Source organism: Rhinopithecus bieti, unplaced genomic scaffold, assembly GCF_001698545.2.
Source record: "Rhinopithecus bieti isolate Rb0 unplaced genomic scaffold, ASM169854v2 scaffold_3040, whole genome shotgun sequence".
Classification (NCBI taxonomy): Eukaryota; Metazoa; Chordata; class Mammalia; order Primates; family Cercopithecidae; genus Rhinopithecus; species Rhinopithecus bieti.
The window spans coordinates 6787333-6807392 of record NW_016804657.1 but is presented as its reverse complement, the minus strand read 5'-3'; the positions used below and the strand labels follow the sequence as shown (position 1 = coordinate 6807392).

Below are 20060 nucleotides of genomic sequence, written 5' to 3'. Positions count from 1 at the left end.
ATTATTAGACTGACATATTTACAAAAGAGAACTCAAAATTACAGAGAAATAGTTACATAAGAAAATAAAACTCACCCATAATCACACTCATAATTCCATAATCATTTTAAACACAAGAAAACACAAAGAGCATTCTCTATGTGTGGTTTTATACCTGTTTATACAATGATTAAAATTATATAATGAACATTTCTGTGTATCTTAAAATAACATTTAAAACAGATTATTTCATGGCTGTGTGACAGCCTGCTTTATGGCAGTGCCATGATTTGTTTATTCATTGTTAGATACACAACATCAATATTTTTTAAATTTAAGGGAAGGTTAATAATCTAAGAAATTTTGGTTACTATTATTTATAATAATCCATTTGGAGATTTTAAAAATATATGGGCATCAGTTGGAAATAATCTCAGAAGCACAGAAAATGAGATTTAAAAAACAATCAAGAGAAATTTTATTTTTAAAGGTCAATTCATTTATAAGAGACACCGAGAACATGCAATAATTGCCTGTAACTACATTTCCATTGACTTCTGAGTGGTAATTTTATCTTTAACACCCCCTGCTGGTTTGCCTTATGGTTTTAGTGTTATCACTTTCTTTTTTTTTAATTGTAATTTCATTAGAAGTCTGACATTTTTCCAGTCCTATTCTCTTCGTTCTCTCCCTCAAAAAATAAAGTGAGAGGGGTGTGAGCAAAGGAAAAACAGAACAATCGATTATTACTTTATAGAAATTCTCCCCTCACAACTCCAGCCACCATATGTAAAGGAAATATGCTAGAGAAGCACAAAAGAATGAGGAGATATACTCAGGCTTTCTTATAAGAACTTTGTAACTTGTTGCATTACTCATTTATTCGAGGCCATTGCCATAGACTCTGTCTCATATTACTCCACAATAATTATCTGAAAGATAAACCCAGGAACGTGTGGATTCACAGGTCAGGGCCAATGTATGGTCATTCTTTTTTTCCCCTAGGGTTACAGGCAGATCAATTCAAAGCACTACTTGAGATGGCACTTACCCGAACAGTTGTTTGTTCCACCAAAGCACCTTATAGCAAGTTTCCATCCTCTAATTTTACTTCCTACCACAAAGATCCTCTAATGCCCATATGTGATGTAAAAAAATCAAGAAACAGCTATTACCTCATTTCTGATAGCTCTGGACTCCCTTTGTTCATTCAAATAGCGTTTATTGAATGTCCATTCTGTGCTTAGCACTGATCGAGGCACGTGAACAGGATAGGTCATGTCCCTGTTTCTCTAGAGTTTCCAGCCTAGTGGAAGAGATAAATAATAGCAAAGGAAACAAACAAACAAACAAATAAATAAGCAAGATAATACAACATAGTGATCAGCTCAAAGAGAACCATGAAGCAGGTGGTGGTGGTATGATAGAGTAACTTGGGAGGAGGCGAGGCGGTGTGGGAAATATTTTTGTTAGTGCGGTCAGGGAGGGCTGCTATTGAAGAGGTGCCCATTTACCTTCAGTCTTTCAACAAGAGTCCTGCAAGCTTTATTATTCAAATTTTTTTCCTGCCATGACTCTCATGGCTTAGTCTAATGCCTTTCCACTATCCTTTCTGCTGTGGTATCCTGGGAAGGGTTTGCAGGGGCTCCATACCCCCAGCATTTCTCATAATAGCCTACTTCTTACAAATCTACATTCACTTTATAATCATCTTTAATCCCAGTATCTCCATTATGGAAACATGAGATGAGACTGGAAATAAAAGGGATTCCTATTTGTTTCAACTATATTTTAAAATGTGCATATTTGCATATGAATACAGATAATTCTATTGTGCTATTTGGGATTCTGCTAAAATCATCTCTTTGCAGAGGAAAAGTATTGCAACACCCACAGTAGCTTTCACCCTCACACAAAAGACCAGATTTCCAGAGAAAATGTTTCTTGGGCTGCTTTAGAAAGTCCAGGGCCAGTAATGGTCTTCAGGGTGGTGGGAACTTCTCTTTTCAGCCACAACTGATGAACGTACATGTTATCTGGAGACAAGATTATAAATTTTCTTTGATGTCCTTGACTGGAGTAACTTTGGTAATAACTTTTAATCACTAGAAAAGAGTTTTTGGAGTTTATAATGTTTTCCTGCCATTACTCTTCTCTTGGTTGTAGCTGATTTAAGTATTTCTTGCCTTTAGATTCAAATAGCAGGGCATTGGTTCCATGTGTCAAATTTTGTGCATGGTAAATCCATTTTCTCTTTGAATTTTTGTGACAACTTCATTAATCATGTGTTAGGAATGGGGAAGCTGAGATTCAGAGGGATTATGGCCTGGTTCAGAGTCAGAGGTACAGAAAAGATTTCACTCAAGTCTTTTGATTTCAGTTCAACTGTGTACCTTTCAGGCTATAGCTGTCTCCTGTCTATGTGTATATAGCACTGAACTAAGTCTTCAGGAAAGTAATATGACATTTAGTATTCAGGTAACCATCTTAATGAAGATTCCAGTTTTATTGGGACCACTAGTTACCAATGGAACAAGATGTTGAATATGTGCATGAACATATAGATATTAAATATGATTATAAACAAGAGGGCATATCCCTCAGGTGTTGGCTCCCTCTTCTCATATGCAACCCTGAAGAGACCACAGGGTACAAATATCAAATGTAGCATGAATTTATAAAATTATATATAATATAAGATATCATTTACTGAAGCAACAAGAGTGTCTGGTATTATAGCAATAAAGAATGTATGAATCTTTACTGAGGAAAACATTTTAGCTATATTGCTCTATTAAAGGAAAAAAGAAAAGACCTAAGTAAATGACTAGGGCAATTTATTATTGCTATTATGTCATTTGTCTCCAGATTGTTTTATATATTTCATGACAATTCCAATCAAAATCACAGTAGGAATTTCTGAAATTATGGTAAACTGATTTTAAAGTTTATAAGAAAGCATAAAGGCTCTTGAGTAACTAAGCAATTTTGAAAAAGAACAAAAGAATAGAACCATTTTACTAGAAAATGAGATTTGAGAAAGACATAGTAACTGATGTTATAAAGTTTAGGTGCAGAATAAGCAGAGACCAAAGGGAAAAATGAAAAGTCCCCAAATCAAACTGTGTATCTGTGAAGAATAAGTAATGATGGGGACAGCTTGATAAGTGCATAGCAAAATAATAGGCCAATTTAGAAAATCCTTCGGAGAAAAGTATTACTATTGGGAGAAAAATACAGTTGAATCCCTATATTGACCCATTAAAAAAAAAAAGCTCAAAATGGATTAATTTCAAAACATGAAAGGAAACCTGTAAAGCGAATAGAAGAAAATGTAGGGGAATATCTGTTTGCCCTTGGGTGGTAGAAAAATTATTAAATAAAGCCTCATATGCTCAAGCTGCCAAGCAATGAATTGATGAATTGTACAATAATCAAAAATGAAAGACTTGCGTTCAATGAAGGGCATCACGAACAAAGTTAACAGTGACAAGTGACTGGTGACATTCTAGAAGTATTCGCAACACCTAAAACTTTTAAGGTATCAATAGCTAGAATGTACAACAGATTAATGCAGGTCAGCAATAAAAAAGATAGAAAAAAGTGATAGAAAAAAAGATGATGCAGATAGGCAATTCACAGAAGGGAAATCCTGAGTGGTTAATAATCTCCTGAAGACAGATACTCAACTTAACCATCAATCAGAGAACAGCGCAACAGAGCACTATTGAGATGGTACTTCACATCCATCAGATCGGCAAAATCTATACAATCAGACAACACCAAGTGCTATTGAGTATAAGTTGGAACAAAACTTTTGCCCTACTGGTATGGGAAGGTAAATTACTGTAGCTCTTCCAGAAAGCAATATGGCAATTTTTATAGAAATCTTACATGCATGATCCTATGACTCAGCAGTCTCATTCCTGAGTATATGCCTCAGAGAAACTGTCCATAAGTGGAAACTGAAAATTTCTCTTGAGAGGCCAAGGTGGATGAATCTTTTGAGGCCAGGAGACCAGCCTGGCCAACATGGTGAAACCCTGTCACTACTAAAAATACAAACAACTAGCTGGATGTGGTGACACATGCATGTAGTCCCAGCTACTTGGGAGGCTGAGGTGGGAGAATAGCTTAAACCTGGGAGGCAGAGGTGGCAGTGAGCCAAGATCACATCACTGTGCTCCAGCCTGGGTGACAGAGTAAGACCCTGTCTCAAAAAAAGAAAAGAAAATTTCTCTCTATGTACAGTTTCTCTGATCCTCATATAAAACAGTAAGTACAGCAAATTTGCAAGGAAGTTCACGAAAGAGTTTTTCAGGATGAGGGTCCATCCTAAAGTACACAGGTGATGTTTGCTGTGTGCATTTGACAGAAAAGGGTGCAGCAGACAGAAGTATTAAATTAGATTGACACATAACACATGGATATCTCTCAGAAACATGGTGTTGAAGGAATTAAAGTTAGAAATCAAGTAAGATTTCCAGCACAATGTAATTTATGCAATTTACAAGCAAAGACATATAAACACTTTCTTATGGTACACATTTATCTAAGCAGACATTTGCAATTTGGACTGGAAGGACACACATTAAATACAGTAGAGTGGGTGCTGGAGAAGGGAGAGAAGTGAGAATTGAGGCTGGAGGGTGAAAAGGAGAAAATAAAACCAAAAGGGGCCCTGCACAAAATAGGAAGGGTATGATGTGGACCTAAGAGAATGAGTGTTTCAGTACTGCATAGAAAATTCCCAGGAGGGGAGAGGTCAGAGTGGTCTGGGAAGATCCAAAAGGCTTTTCAAGAAAGAGTTGGAATATGAATAGTTATGGGTAAAGTAATTAGTACATAAAGGTGATGGTTAATCACGTCCAGAATGTCCAGAAAAAAAGTCTTATTGAGTGAAATTAGAAAGAATCAAAATGCAATAGAAAATCCTACATAGACATGTCTACATTTCAGCAACATTGGATATACTTTCTTTTCTCATCAGTCTTGTTCTTTTTAAACAGAAATCTATTAAAAGTGGCTTCTACTATGATGCAAAGCTGAGTGGCAGTGCTTACTTTCAACAATTTTTCATATATGTATTAGAGATATATATGTTGATTATGAAAATGAAAATATAGAGTCTTATATTTCAGTTTTATTCTTGAGGTGCTTATTTTAACTTCCTTCCTTCCTTCCTTCCTTCTTTTCTTCCTTCCTCTCTCTCTCTCTCTTTCTTTCTTTCTTTTTTTTTTTTTGACAGGGTCTCACGCTGTAGCCCAGGCTGGAGTGTAGCAACGATGTTGGCTCACTGCAACCTCCACCTCCCGGGCCCAGGTGATCCTCCCACCTCAGCCTCTCAAGAAGGTGGGATTATAGGCATGCTCCACCATACCTAGCTAATATTTTGTATATTTTGTAGAGACAGGGTTTTGCCATGTTGCCCAGGTTGGTCTCAAACTCCTGGGCTCAAGCAATCCACCTGCCTCACTTTCCCAAAGTGCTAAAATTATAGGCATGAGCCACTGTGCCTGGCCATTAACAAACTCATGCATTGTAATTGAGTCCTTGTGTTGCTTATGGAAAAGTATAAATTCGTTTTGATTCAGAAAACACAGAAGGCTGAGTGTAGTGGCTCACACCTGTAATTCCAGCACTTTGGGAGGCAGAGGTTGACAGATCACTTGAACTCAGGTGTTCAAGACCAGCCTCGGCAACATGGCAAAACCCCATCTCTACAAAAAAATATAAAAATTGGCTGGGCATGGTGGTGTGCGTCTGCAGTCCCTGCTACTTGGGAGGCTGAGGTGGGAGGATCACTTGGGCCCAGGAGGTCGTGGCTGCAGTGAGCTATGTTTGTGCCACTGTACTTCAGCCTAGGTGACAGAGTAAGACTCTGTCTCAAAAAATAAAACAAAACAAAATGAAATAAAATAAAATAAACAGAAAACCAAAAATATAATGGTTAAAATCCACCTTCTTAGTTATTTTGACATCCAAAAGGGAGTTTCAAGGTATGTAAAATGAGATGACAGAATTAAGATAAAATATTACTTGTACAGATGACAATATGGACCTAAACTGACAAGATAAAATTCAACAGGGATAAATATTAGCTCCAGCATTCAAATTCAATAAAATCAGTAGCCCAAATAAAGAATGAGAGAAATCTGGCTCTACAATAGTCAATGAGAAAAGAATCTGGGGTATTTAGTTGACTGCAGGCCTAATTTGAGCCAGTGGTATAATGTGTCTGCTAAAATATTAGCTCAGTATTTTGGCTGCATCAGTGGAAGTGCAGAGAGCAAGTCACAGGCAACCACATTTAACTGTACTCTGTGCTGGTTAGGTGTCATCTAGATGATAAATCCAATAGTAGATATCAAAATCTGTTCAAAATAATAGTTTTGGTTATTATAAAATAACACACACTGAGAAAGATAAACAAATGACCAATAAGCACATGAAAAGATGCTCTATGTCATTGGTTATTAGGAAATGCAAATAAAACTTTAATGAAATACCACTTCACACCCAGTAGAATAAATATAATAAGAAAGATGGGTAATAACAAGCATTGGCAACAATGTGAAGCAATGGAAAGATACACACCTTGCTGGTGGAACTGTAAAATGGTGCAGCCACTTTGGAAAACAATTTGGCAGGTTCTTGAAAACTGAACATAGACTTACCATATGACTCAGCAATCTTAGACTCCTAGGTATCTAAGAAATGAAAACATGTTCACACAAAACTTGCAGCATTATTTACAATACCCCAAAATGGAAACAACAACTCAATGCCTATCAACTGATGAATGAATAAATAATGTGTATATCCATACAACAGGATACTATTTGACAGTAAAAGGAACAGAGTGCTGATACATGTACTACAGTGTGGGTGAATTTCAAAACCATTCTATTCATTGAAAGAAGCTAGACACAAAATACTGCATGTTGCATTATTTCATTTATGTCAAATGTCCAAAATAGGAAAGTATGTAGACAGGGAAAGTAGACAAGGGTTTGCCTAGGGCTGGAGTAGGAAAGGGAAGTAACTGAAATGGGAGCAAAGTATCTTTTATGGTGATGGAAATGTTCCAAAGTTAGATTGTAGTGATAGTTGCACAGCACTGTCAATATACTAAAATTCATTGAACCATATACTTGAAATGAGTGAATTTTAATTTATATAAGATATAAATTATATAAGATATAAATTATATCTTAATGAAGACATTAGAAAAAAATAGTACATGTTCATCATAAAACTCAAGCAACATAAAAGTTAAGCGAAGAAAACAAAAAAACAATAACTAAGGAAATATAAACAAACAAAATGCCCCAAATTCTATTACCCAGAAATAGCCATGATTAATATTTAAGGAATATCTGTGTATCTAGATGTCTCTCTCTCTCTGTATATATATATATATATATACACACATATATATAATATACATACATATATATTTTAAGATCGAGTCTCACTCTGCTACACAGGTTAGAGTGCAGTGGTGCTATCTTGGCTAACTGCAATCTCTGTCTCCCAGGTTCAAGTGATTCTCCTGCCTCATCCTCCAGAGTAGCTGGGATTATAGGTGCCTGCCACCATGCCCAGCTAATTTTGTATTTTAGTAGAGATGGGGCTTCACCATGTTGGCCCGGGCTGATCTCAATCTCCTGACCTCTGGTGATCTGCTCGCCTCAGCCTCCCAAAGGGCTGGGATTACAGGCATCAGCCACCACACCTGGCCATTCTAGATATTTTTTAAATGCACATTGACAGGCAGAAACAGAGAGGTAATGACAGAGAAATAATTTTGCAGAATGATATCATACAATATATGTTTTTTTCTATTAAATTATTAAAGGAAACTTTTCTTGAATTTAATGGAATAGGTGTGTTTTTTTTAGGAGATGACTAAGAAAGAAGCCTCCCAAACCAGACTCTTTGTGTTTGTATTCTGGCTCTGCCACTCACTAGCTATAAGATCCTGGCAAGTTCTTTTACCACTCTATGCCTCAGTTTCCTCATCCACACATAATGCAGCTAATAACATCTATCTCATGGGTTTGTTATAACAATTAATGAAACAATTTATATAAAAGGTTGGCACAGTGCTTGACACAGCAAGCATTCAGTAAGTATTTATTACTGTCATACAGTGATTATTATTCCAACATCTTTAAGGCAGGGAGAGTAGGAAGTCCAGGATGATGAAAATTTAAAATCGTGTCATTCAAAGAAATAGTTAATGGTCACTGGAATGGTTCACCTGGAAAGAAAGATAAGGGGAAACATCATGACTCTTTATATTCGAAGGCCAGGCTGGGCATAGTGGCTCATGCCTGTAATCCCAGCACCTTTTGGGAGGCCTAGGCGGGACGATAACCTGAGGTCAGGAGTTTGAGAACAGCCTGACCAACATGGTGAAACCCCTCTCTGTTAAAATACAAAATCAGCCGGGTGTGCTGGTGCATGCCTGTAATCCCAGCTACTCGGGAGTCTGAGGCAGGAAAATCGCTTGAACCTGAGAGGCAGAGGTAGCAGTGAGCCGAGATCATGCCATTGCACTCCAGCCTGGGCGACAAAAGCAAAACTCTGTCNGTCTCAAAAAATAAAACAAAACAAAATGAAATAAAATAAAATAAACAGAAAACCAAAAATATAATGGTTAAAAATCCACCTTCTTAGTTATTTTGACATCCAAAAGGGAGTTTCAAGGTATGTAAAATGAGATGACAGAATTAAGATAAAATATTACTTGTACAGATGACAATATGGACCTAAACTGACAAGATAAAATTCAACAGGGATAAATATTAGCTCCAGCATTCAAATTCAATAAAATCAGTAGCCCAAATAAAGAATGAGAGAAATCTGGCTCTACAATAGTCAATGAGAAAAGAATCTGGGGTATTTAGTTGACTGCAGGCCTAATTTGAGCCAGTGGTATAATGTGTCTGCTAAAATATTAGCTCAGTATTTTGGCTGCATCAGTGGAAGTGCAGAGAGCAAGTCACAGGCAACCACATTTAACTGTACTCTGTGCTGGTTAGGTGTCATCTAGATGATAAATCCAATAGTAGATATCAAAATCTGTTCAAAAATAATAGTTTTGGTTATTATAAAAATAACACACACTGAGAAAGATAAACAAATGACCAATAAGCACATGAAAAGATGCTCTATGTCATTGGTTATTAGGAAATGCAAATAAAAACTTTAATGAAATACCACTTCACACCCAGTAGAATAAATATAATAAGAAAGATGGGTAATAACAAGCATTGGCAACAATGTGAAGCAATGGAAAGATACACACCTTGCTGGTGGAACTGTAAAATGGTGCAGCCACTTTGGAAAAACAATTTGGCAGGTTCTTGAAAAACTGAACATAGACTTACCATATGACTCAGCAATCTTAGACTCCTAGGTATCTAAGAAATGAAAACATGTTCACACAAAAACTTGCAGCATTATTTACAATACCCCCAAAATGGAAACAACAACTCAATGCCTATCAACTGATGAATGAATAAATAATGTGTATATCCATACAACAGGATACTATTTGACAGTAAAAAGGAACAGAGTGCTGATACATGTACTACAGTGTGGGTGAATTTCAAAACCATTCTATTCATTGAAAGAAGCTAGACACAAAATACTGCATGTTGCATTATTTCATTTATGTCAAATGTCCAAAATAGGAAAGTATGTAGACAGGGAAAGTAGACAAGGGTTTGCCTAGGGCTGGAGTAGGAAAGGGAAGTAACTGAAATGGGAGCAAAGTATCTTTTTATGGTGATGGAAATGTTCCAAAGTTAGATTGTAGTGATAGTTGCACAGCACTGTCAATATACTAAAATTCATTGAACCATATACTTGAAATGAGTGAATTTTAATTTATATAAGATATAAATTATATAAGATATAAATTATATCTTAATGAAGACATTAGAAAAAAATAGTACATGTTCATCATAAAAACTCAAGCAACATAAAAAGTTAAGCGAAGAAAACAAAAAAACAATAACTAAGGAAATATAAACAAACAAAATGCCCCAAATTCTATTACCCAGAAATAGCCATGATTAATATTTAAGGAATATCTGTGTATCTAGATGTCTCTCTCTCTCTGTATATATATATATATATATACACACATATATATAATATACATACATATATATTTTTAAGATCGAGTCTCACTCTGCTACACAGGTTAGAGTGCAGTGGTGCTATCTTGGCTAACTGCAATCTCTGTCTCCCAGGTTCAAGTGATTCTCCTGCCTCATCCTCCAGAGTAGCTGGGATTATAGGTGCCTGCCACCATGCCCAGCTAATTTTTGTATTTTTAGTAGAGATGGGGCTTCACCATGTTGGCCCGGGCTGATCTCAATCTCCTGACCTCTGGTGATCTGCTCGCCTCAGCCTCCCAAAGGGCTGGGATTACAGGCATCAGCCACCACACCTGGCCATTCTAGATATTTTTTAAATGCACATTGACAGGCAGAAACAGAGAGGTAATGACAGAGAAATAATTTTGCAGAATGATATCATACAATATATGTTTTTTTCTATTAAATTATTAAAGGAAACTTTTCTTGAATTTAATGGAATAGGTGTGTTTTTTTTAGGAGATGACTAAGAAAGAAGCCTCCCAAACCAGACTCTTTGTGTTTGTATTCTGGCTCTGCCACTCACTAGCTATAAGATCCTGGCAAGTTCTTTTACCACTCTATGCCTCAGTTTCCTCATCCACACATAATGCAGCTAATAACATCTATCTCATGGGTTTGTTATAACAATTAATGAAACAATTTATATAAAAAGGTTGGCACAGTGCTTGACACAGCAAGCATTCAGTAAGTATTTATTACTGTCATACAGTGATTATTATTCCAACATCTTTAAGGCAGGGAGAGTAGGAAGTCCAGGATGATGAAAATTTAAAATCGTGTCATTCAAAGAAATAGTTAATGGTCACTGGAATGGTTCACCTGGAAAGAAAGATAAGGGGAAACATCATGACTCTTTATATTCGAAGGCCAGGCTGGGCATAGTGGCTCATGCCTGTAATCCCAGCACCTTTTGGGAGGCCTAGGCGGGACGATAACCTGAGGTCAGGAGTTTGAGAACAGCCTGACCAACATGGTGAAACCCCTCTCTGTTAAAATACAAAATCAGCCGGGTGTGCTGGTGCATGCCTGTAATCCCAGCTACTCGGGAGTCTGAGGCAGGAAAATCGCTTGAACCTGAGAGGCAGAGGTAGCAGTGAGCCGAGATCATGCCATTGCACTCCAGCCTGGGCGACAAAAGCAAAACTCTGTCTCAAAAAAAAAAAAAAAAAAAAAAAAAAAAAAAAAAATTACCATAGTAACCATTAAAAAAATTTTTTTTCTTTAATTAATGAGACTGGGTCTTTCTCGCTTGCTCAGGCTGGAAAACAGTGGTAAGATCATAGTTCACTGCAGCCTGGACCTCCCAGGCTGAAGCAATCCTCCCACTTCAGCCTCCCAAGTAGCTGACACTACAGGTGTGTACCACCATACACAGCTACGTTTTTATTTTTGTAGAGACACAGTCTCACTATGTTACCCAGGCTGGTAACCTTTTTTAAGTGAATGGTTAGATGTTATTAAGCACATTCACATTGTTGTGCAGCCATCACCAACATCCATTCTGCAAAACTCTTCATCTTTCAAAACTGAAACTTGCTGTCTATTAAACAATAACTCCTCAATCTCTCTCTCCTACTGGCGCCTGGCAACATGATTCTACTTTCTGTTTCTACTATTTTGACTACTCTAAATATCACATTTAAATGAAATCATAAAGTATTTGTCTTTTTGTGACTGAGTTACTCAGCAAAATAACCTCAAGTTTCATTCATGTTGTAGCATGTGTCAGACTTGCCTTCCTTTTAAAGTTGAAAAATACATCATTGTATGTATATACCACATTTTGCTTTTCTATCAATGGACACTTGAGTTGCTTCCACATTTTAGCTATTGTGAGTAAAGCAGCTGTGTACATGGATGTACAAATATCTCTTTCAGACCCTGCTTTCCGTTCTCTTGGATATATATCCAGAAGTGAAAGTAACAAATCATATAGTAACTCTATTTTTAATTTTCTGAGGAACTGCCATACTGTTTTCCACAGTGCTGTATCATCATTTCATATTCCTACCAACAGTGCACATAATTTCCAGTTTCTCCGTATCTTTATCAACACTTGTTACTTTTTCTTTTAATGGTAGTCATCATAATGGATGTGAGGTGGTATCTCACTGTAGTTTTGATTTGTGTTTTCCTGATAATTAGTGATTCGAGCATCTTTTCATATGATTATTGTCCATTTGTATATGAAATGCCTATATAAGTCTTTTGCCTATTTTTTTGTTGAGTTTTTTGCTATATTTGTCATATTTTTGTTGTTATTGAGTTTTAGGAGTTTTCTGAATGTTAATCCCTTATCAGATACACAATTTGCAAATATTTTCTCCCCTTCTGGGCTTTCTTTTTCACCCTGTTGATATTCTCTTTTGAGTACAAATTTTAAAAAATTTTATGAAGTTCTATTTGCCTATTTTTTATTCTGTTATTTGTGCCTTTGGTGTCATAATTCAAGAATTCTTTGCCAAATCCAATGTTGTGAAGTTTTGCCCTCTGTGTTTTCTGAGAGTTTTATAGTTTTAGGTCTTAAATTTAGGTCTTTGATCCACTTTGAGTTAACTTTTTGATATGATGTCAAGTAATGGTCCAATTTCTTTTCTTTTCTTTTTTGTATTTAGATATCCAGTGTCCCCGGCAGCATGTGTTGAAAAGACTGTACTTTCCCCCTTGAATGGTCTTGGCTTTGTCAAAAGTAATTTAACTGTTTGTTTAAGGGTTTATTTCTGGGCTCTTTATTCTGTTTCATTGGTCTATATGTCTGTCTTACGTCAATATCACATTGCTTTGATTACTGTAACTTTGCAGTAGTTTTGAAATCAGAAAGTATGATTCCTCCAGCTCTGTGTTTTTTCCTTAAGATTGTTTCAGCTATTCATGGTCCCTTGAGATGCCATGAGTCTTCACATGGGGTTTTCCTATTTCTGCAAAAAACGTCATTGGTATTTTGACAGGGATTGCATTCAATCTGTACATTGCTTTGGGTGATATTGATACCTTAACAATTTTCAATTGCATTGAATCTGTACTTTGCTTTGGGTGGTATTAACACCTTAATAATTTTCAATTGCATTGAATTTGTACATTGCTTTGGGTGGTATTGGCATCTTTTAATCCATGAACATGAGATGTGTTTCCATTTATTTATGTCTTCTGTAACTTCTTAATGTTTTGTAGTTTTTATTGTACTAGGCTTTTGTCTCTTTGGTTAAGCTAGTTGTTAAGTATTTTATTCTTTTGATGTTATTATAAATGAAATTATTTTATAATTTCTTTCTCAGATTATCCATTGTTAGTGTATAAAATACAACTAATTTTATGTGTTGAATTTGTATTTTGCAAAGTAGCAAAATTTATTAGCTCTAACAGTTTGTTTGAATTTTAAGGGTTTTCTACATATAAGGTCATATCATCTGCAAACAGAGATAATTTTACTTCTTCCTTTCCAACTTGGATGTTTATTTCTTTTTCTTGCCTAACTTCTCTGGTTACAACATCTAGTATTATACCCAAAAGTGAGCATCCTTGTCTTGTCTCTGATCTTAGAGGAAAAGCTTTCAGTCTGTCACCATTAAGTGTGATGTTTGTTGTAGGTTTCTCATGTATGGTTTTAATTATGTGGACATAATTTCCTTCTATTCTTAGTTTGTTGAGTGTTTTTATCATGAAAGGATATTGAATTTTGTCAAATGCATTTTCTGCCTCAATTGAGATAATGATACGGTTTTTTCACTGTATTATGTTAATGTGGTGTATTGCATTGATTGATTATTTATGCTGAATCATCCTTGCATTCCACAAATAAATCCTACTTGGTAATGATCTATTATATGCTTTTAATATGTCTGTTGAATTTAATTTGCTAGTATTTTGTTGAAAATTTTTGGCCGGGCGCGGTGGCTCAAGCCTGTAATCCNAAAAAAAAAAAAAAAAAAAAAAGAAAAGAAAATTTTTGCATCAGTGTTCATAAGGAATATTGGTTCATCGTTTTCTTTTCTTGTGGCGTCTTTGGCTTTTGTATTAGGGTGATGCTGGCCTCATAAAATGAGCTAGGAAATGTTCCCTCCTCTTCAATTTTTTTTTTTTTTCCTTTTGGAAACATTTGAAATGAATTGCTACTAGTTCTCTTTAAATGTGTAGTATAATTCACTAGTGAAGTCATTAGGTCCAGGGCTTTCTTTCTTAGAAGATTTTTTGATTACCGATTTGATCTCTTTGCCTAGTTATACCTAGTTATAGGTCTACTCTGATTTTCTCTTCCTTTGTGAATTAGCCTTGGTAGGTGCTGTGGTTTGAAACAAACTATAGAAATGATTCTTGAAAGTACGGTTTTTGGGTGCTATGCTTTGAATATTTATGTCTCTACCAAAATTCATGTTGAAACTTAATCCACAAGGGTACAATACAAAGAGGTGGGGCCTTTAAGAGGTGATTAGGCCATGAGGGCTCTGTCCTCATGGATGAGGTCAGTGCCTTATAAAAGGGATTGAGGAGGCAAGTTCTCCATTCTCATTCCCTTTTACTCTTCTACTCTTGTGCCATGTGAAGACACAGTATTTAGGGTGCCAACATGAAAGCAAAGACCAGGGCCCTCACCAGACACTGAGCCTGCCAGAGCCATGATAGATTTTCCAGCCTCTAATACTGTGAGAAAATAAATTTCTGTCATTTATAAATTACCCAGTCTCAAGTATTTTGTTATACAGTACAAATGGATGGAGTAGGTTTTGTGTTTCTAAGAATTCATTTTATCTAGGTTGTCCAATTTGTTGGCATACAATTATTTATATTTTCTTATAATCCTTTTTGTTTCTATAGAATTGGTAGTAATGTCTCCATTTTCATTTCTGATTTTAGAAATTTGAATCTTCTTTCTTTTTTCTTGGTCTATCTGGATAAGGGTTTGTCAATATTGTTAATCTTTTCAAAAAACCAACTTCTGTTTTTGTTAATTTTCTCTGTTTTTTATTCTCTATTTTATTTATCTCTGTTCTCATATTTATTATTTCCCTCTACTAACTTTGGGGTTTAGTTTATTCCTTTTTTTTAAGCTCCTTAAGTTGTGAAGTTAGGTTATTCATTTGAAATCAATCCTTCCTTTCTTCCTTCCTTCCTTCCTTCCTTCCTTCCTTCCTTCCTTCCTTCCTTCCTTCCTTCCTTCCTCCATTCCTCCCTTCCTCCCTTTCTTTCTCTTTCTTCCTTTCCTTTCCCTCTTTCTCTTTATTTCCTTTCTTCAACAGAATCACACTCTGTTGACCAGGCTGCTGTGCAATGGTGCAATTAGAGCTCACTGCAGCCCCAAGTTTCTGACCTCAAGCAATTCTCCTGCCTCAGTCTCCCAAGTAACTAGGACTAAAGATGTGTGCCACTATACCATACCTCACTCGTTTTATTGTATTTATAGCTATCAATTACATTAGCACTGCTTTTACAGTGTTGTGTAAGTTTTGGTATAGTATGTTTTCATTTTCATTTGTTTCTATTTTCTAATTTCCTTTGTGATTACAGAAGGACATTTTATAATAAAAATGAGTCAATCCATCAGGAAAACATAGCAATCATAATCATGTATGCACCTAACAACAGAGCCCCAAAATATATAAAGCAAACACCAACAGAATTGAAAAGAGAAATAGGCAATCAAGCAGTAATAGTTGTAAACTTTAATATCTCACTTTCAGTAATGGATAAAACAGCTAGGCAGATGATAAACAGGAAATGTATGACTTTAACATTGTAAACCAACTAAATGTAAGAGATTGCTGCACCCAACAAGTGCAAAAAACACAGAATCCACATTCTTCTCAATAGCACATGAAATATTCTCTAGGATAGACTAAATGCTAAACCATAAAATAAGCCATAATAAATTTGAAAGAACAGATGTTATACAAAGTATGTTCTCCAGCCATATGAAATAAAATTAGAGATTAATAGAAAGCTCTCTTTACGTGAGCAAATATATCATCCAGTAGAAGTGGATGATCATCTGTTAGGAATATCAGCCTTTGCTTTCCATATGCACATAGTTCTGGTGCTGGCTACACAGCCCTTTCATCCAAAGAAACCTCTCACTCAAAGAAGGTGTGGCAGGATATTTCCAGCCTCAGTTAGGGCTCTAGAAACTTAATATCACTGGAGAATTCTAGGAGATTGCATAGACTATGCCTCAGAGTTATCTTTGCAGAAGATGGGTTCTTTATATGTTAACTCCCTGTCAATCACTGTTTGAAGGTTGCTTCTAGGCATTAAGTCTCTGGAGATTCCAGCTTGTCCTGTACTTAAGCCAAATCTGTTCCTGAGACCAGGGCAAGGCAGGGAGTTGCAGTTGTTCACATAAGCAGATTTAGAGTAGAGAGTGAACGTCAGGGACCAGCATCTGCCACAACACCCCAGGTCTTTGTTCTGGGTATTAGGCCCATAAAAATAACTAATCAATCACTAGATTTATCTACCTGTATCTAATTAATTCCACAAATATTTATTTAATACAGAAGAAGTGTCAGGTTTTATACTAGGAGATTAGACTTTAGTGGGGAGTAAAGGAGCCTTGGTCTCTGCCTTTTAATCCCCAGAGGCATTTCAAACCAATCTGCCTAACACTGGATCCATCATCTCCTCCTCCAACTTATTCCTCTTTCTTTACTTTGTGTCTATGTAGATGGTCACCCAGGCCCAGACTCAGAAATCTTTCTTGATTCTTTTTTTAACGTCAATATCCAATCCATCACTACACTTGCCAGCGCCATCTCTCACCTCTCTGGCCTTTTCTCAGTATGTGGTGTTTTAAACATGTATTATTTGTTTAAGTGATAATACAACTAAGCAAGAAAAGGGTTTCAGTGATTTCCTTAGTGGTTGCCAAGCTGAGTTTTTGTGGCTCCGTGATTGTAGTTTTCTGCTTTGTTTTTTCTGCAGTTAGGCTCGAAGCCTTTGAGTACAGGTACCACACCTTAATTTTTTTCTTATCCCACAATTCTGGGCACAGAGCATTGTGCTTTCCTTACCCCACAGCATCCTTACCCCACAGTTCTGACTACACTGGCTGAGCACCAATGTCTCAATAACATTTGCTGTGTGCTGACATACCTTCAGCAGGGCCATCTTATCCACTGGGCACAGTAGGCTTGGACCTACAATACTTTTGGGGGTGCATAAATATATTTTAGTTTCTTTGTTTCTTTTAAAATCAGGAAAAATGAATATTACATAATGAAAATAATAAATGTATACACAAATGAATACAATGTGGATTACAGTTTTCTTTATACCAGCACAGTCATAAAATATAATTTTAATATTTTTTCTTTCTTTTATGGAGAAAGGGGCCCATGAAGGCAAAATTGCTTAGGGTCCATGAAAGCAATAATGTAGCCCTGGCTCTCAGTCCAGCATCACCTTCTTACCATGAAGTCAGAAGCTCTGGACTGGGTTGGGGGCTCCACTACTGTTGTACCCTTTCAGTTATGCTTGAAGAACTAAGAGAACTGGGTATCTGACTTGTTCTGCCTCTTTTTAAGATTCTAGGACAAATATATCCCCAAGGCCTTTTGGACTGGTTGAACTGAAGATAACTTTAAATTTAAGAGGCTCTAACTTCCAACATGGGAGATAAGATGAAAAAAGAAATCCAGACAGCCTGCTTTAATTCTATCTCAATCAAACTTTTATTTTAAAGAACTATTTAAAGGACCTGACATATGTGAAAAACAAAACTCTTTTTTTAAACCTTTAGCGATATGACAAAGCTCCTGAAATGAGACCCCCTCCTTCCTGCAGCATTAGATACCCTGTGAGTGCCAAGGTATGGGCTATGCAGGGAGGATAGCTCTGTTTTGCCTGTCCCAGGGCCATCTGTGATACAAATTGTGTGCTTCCTGGACTCCCTGCAAGCTTCAAGCTGCAAGCCTTTGCCTAGCAAATCAGGTTAAGATGAACAAAGGCAGCCATGAAAGGGGATGTCTCAGAAGGGCATTGCAGGTCAAGGGGTGTGCATGATGTGTTGGGTAAGGATGGAGTGAAGCAGGTTGGGGAGGCAGAAAGATGTTGCTAGGCAACCAGCCCTGGTGCCTTTGTATATGTGGATATATTTTGTTTGAAGCAGCAGCTGGCAGCCACCACCTTTTTTTCTCTCCCTCCTCCTCCTACCCATGCCCAGAACACAGACCTGGGCTATAGCTTTCAGAGAGGTCCTGGGAGGATAAAGTAGGGAGCCTGGTTCGTGCTATGGAAAAAAACACGTGTATGAAAAGGCAAATAACTTTATAAGACAGCATAGACCTGGTGGAATCTGGACATTACATTTACTAAACAAGATCTTGGGCAAATTTATTGAATCTCTCTGACATTCAGGTTCCTTGGCTGTAAAATTGGGGACATAACTTTCTTATAGGAATGTTGTAAAGATTAGAGAAAATGTATGCAGATGACCCAGGCTGGTATCTGGGACATCGAGGATGCCCAATAATTAGTAACAGAGTGGCAAGAGTGTGTGCTCAGGCACCAGATTGCTTGCATCCTCATCTGAGCTCTGTCTCTTAACTGTGGTGTGGGGGTAATGATAGTACTTACCTAACAGGGTTATTTTGAAGATGAAATGCATTGATAATGCAAAGTGCTTAGAATAGTGCCTGGCACATAGCAAGCACTCGATACATGTTAATGATTATTTATGATATCATGTGTAGCATGTCCACGTGCATCTGCAGAACAGGTGAGTGGGTGCTAGAGAAGCTGATGTGCATGAGCTCATTTTAAAAGGGCTTTCCATTTTGACTGGCCAAGACAGGGGAGAAACTTGTGACTTTGGTGCTGTGTTGATTGAGCAAGGACTTTTGTGGAATCTGGATTCTTCAATGAACCGGTGACCTTGGGCAAGTTACCTAAACTCTTTCTTTATAAGAGACCACTTTGTAAACTGGGTATAATAAGGGCACTTACCTTGGCTGATAGTGAGGGTTAAATAAAGTGACTTGTCAAGTGATTAACCATAATTTTTGGCCCAGAGAAAGCAGTCAAAACCTGGTGGCTGATACCATTTCTGGAAATAAATAAAGAAGAGAGGTTGGTAGCAGCATGCGGTCTGTGTCCATTCCAACTATGCCACATCAGGAAGGGCAACAGGTGGAAATGGAAGAAACTGTTTCTCACAGGGCTCTGTCTTTTCGATGAGCATAAAGGAGCTGAGGCAGAAGCAAAGCTGCTTCAGCCTCCAGGTGCCCAAGAGTGACCTGGACTAGGAGAAATGTTCTTTTTTTTTTCTTTTAATGGATGACCACATCTGTCCACTCTGCAACTGGAAGGATGAAGACTCAGGGCATCACACCCTGACATTCTTATAGTGAGGGGGTGCAGGGATGGGGGCAAAGTATCCCAACAGGAGGCCCTCAGTGAGGAGGGCTTAGTAGAAGTTAATGGTGATGGGGTCTACAAAATAAGGTGGGAACCAAAGTTGTAAACATTCTAAATATAGTGACTACTATTAGCGCTCCATCTGGTGAAACCTGAGGCCATCTGGGTAACATGTGCTTAGTTTTATACTCTAAGAGTTAAGAGGAAGAAACCTCACCAAGAACTAGGGCAGTTTTGCATAATCTCAGGAATCAACTTGAACTTTGTGAAAGAATGAACACAAACACATGGAGAAGACATGGCAAGAAAGTATAGATGGGGGAAGTCTAAGCGAAGGTCCAGTTGGAGGAATGAGCTGGAGTGATGAGCTTAAATATTTTGGAGTAGAGCGGCTTTGTGGAAAACTTCAAATCTTTAGCTAGAAAGTTTGAACATGCTCTAGAGACAAGCGCATATGTTAAATATTTTTGAGCAGAAGGATGATAGAAAAGAAGTCCTGGTTCAGGAGAATATGGGGGAAAGTATGACACGTGGCACTAAGAGGCCTGGGTTTGAATC

At 37.0% G+C, this 20060-nt stretch overlaps 1 long non-coding RNA gene across 2 annotated transcripts in view; it reads right to left on the bottom strand.

Moving 5' to 3' along the window:
• Positions 1 to 1158: 1158 nt before the first annotated feature.
• Positions 1159 to 20060, bottom strand: part of LOC108528039 (uncharacterized) — a 32422-nt gene continuing 13520 nt past the window's right edge. For both annotated transcript variants that reach the window (XR_001885017.1, XR_001885016.1), the window contains exons 2-3: positions 19092 to 19191; positions 1159 to 1285 (exon numbers count right to left, since the gene is read on the bottom strand). This is a non-coding gene — a long non-coding RNA (uncharacterized LOC108528039). The remainder of the gene's footprint in view (positions 1286 to 19091; positions 19192 to 20060) is intronic.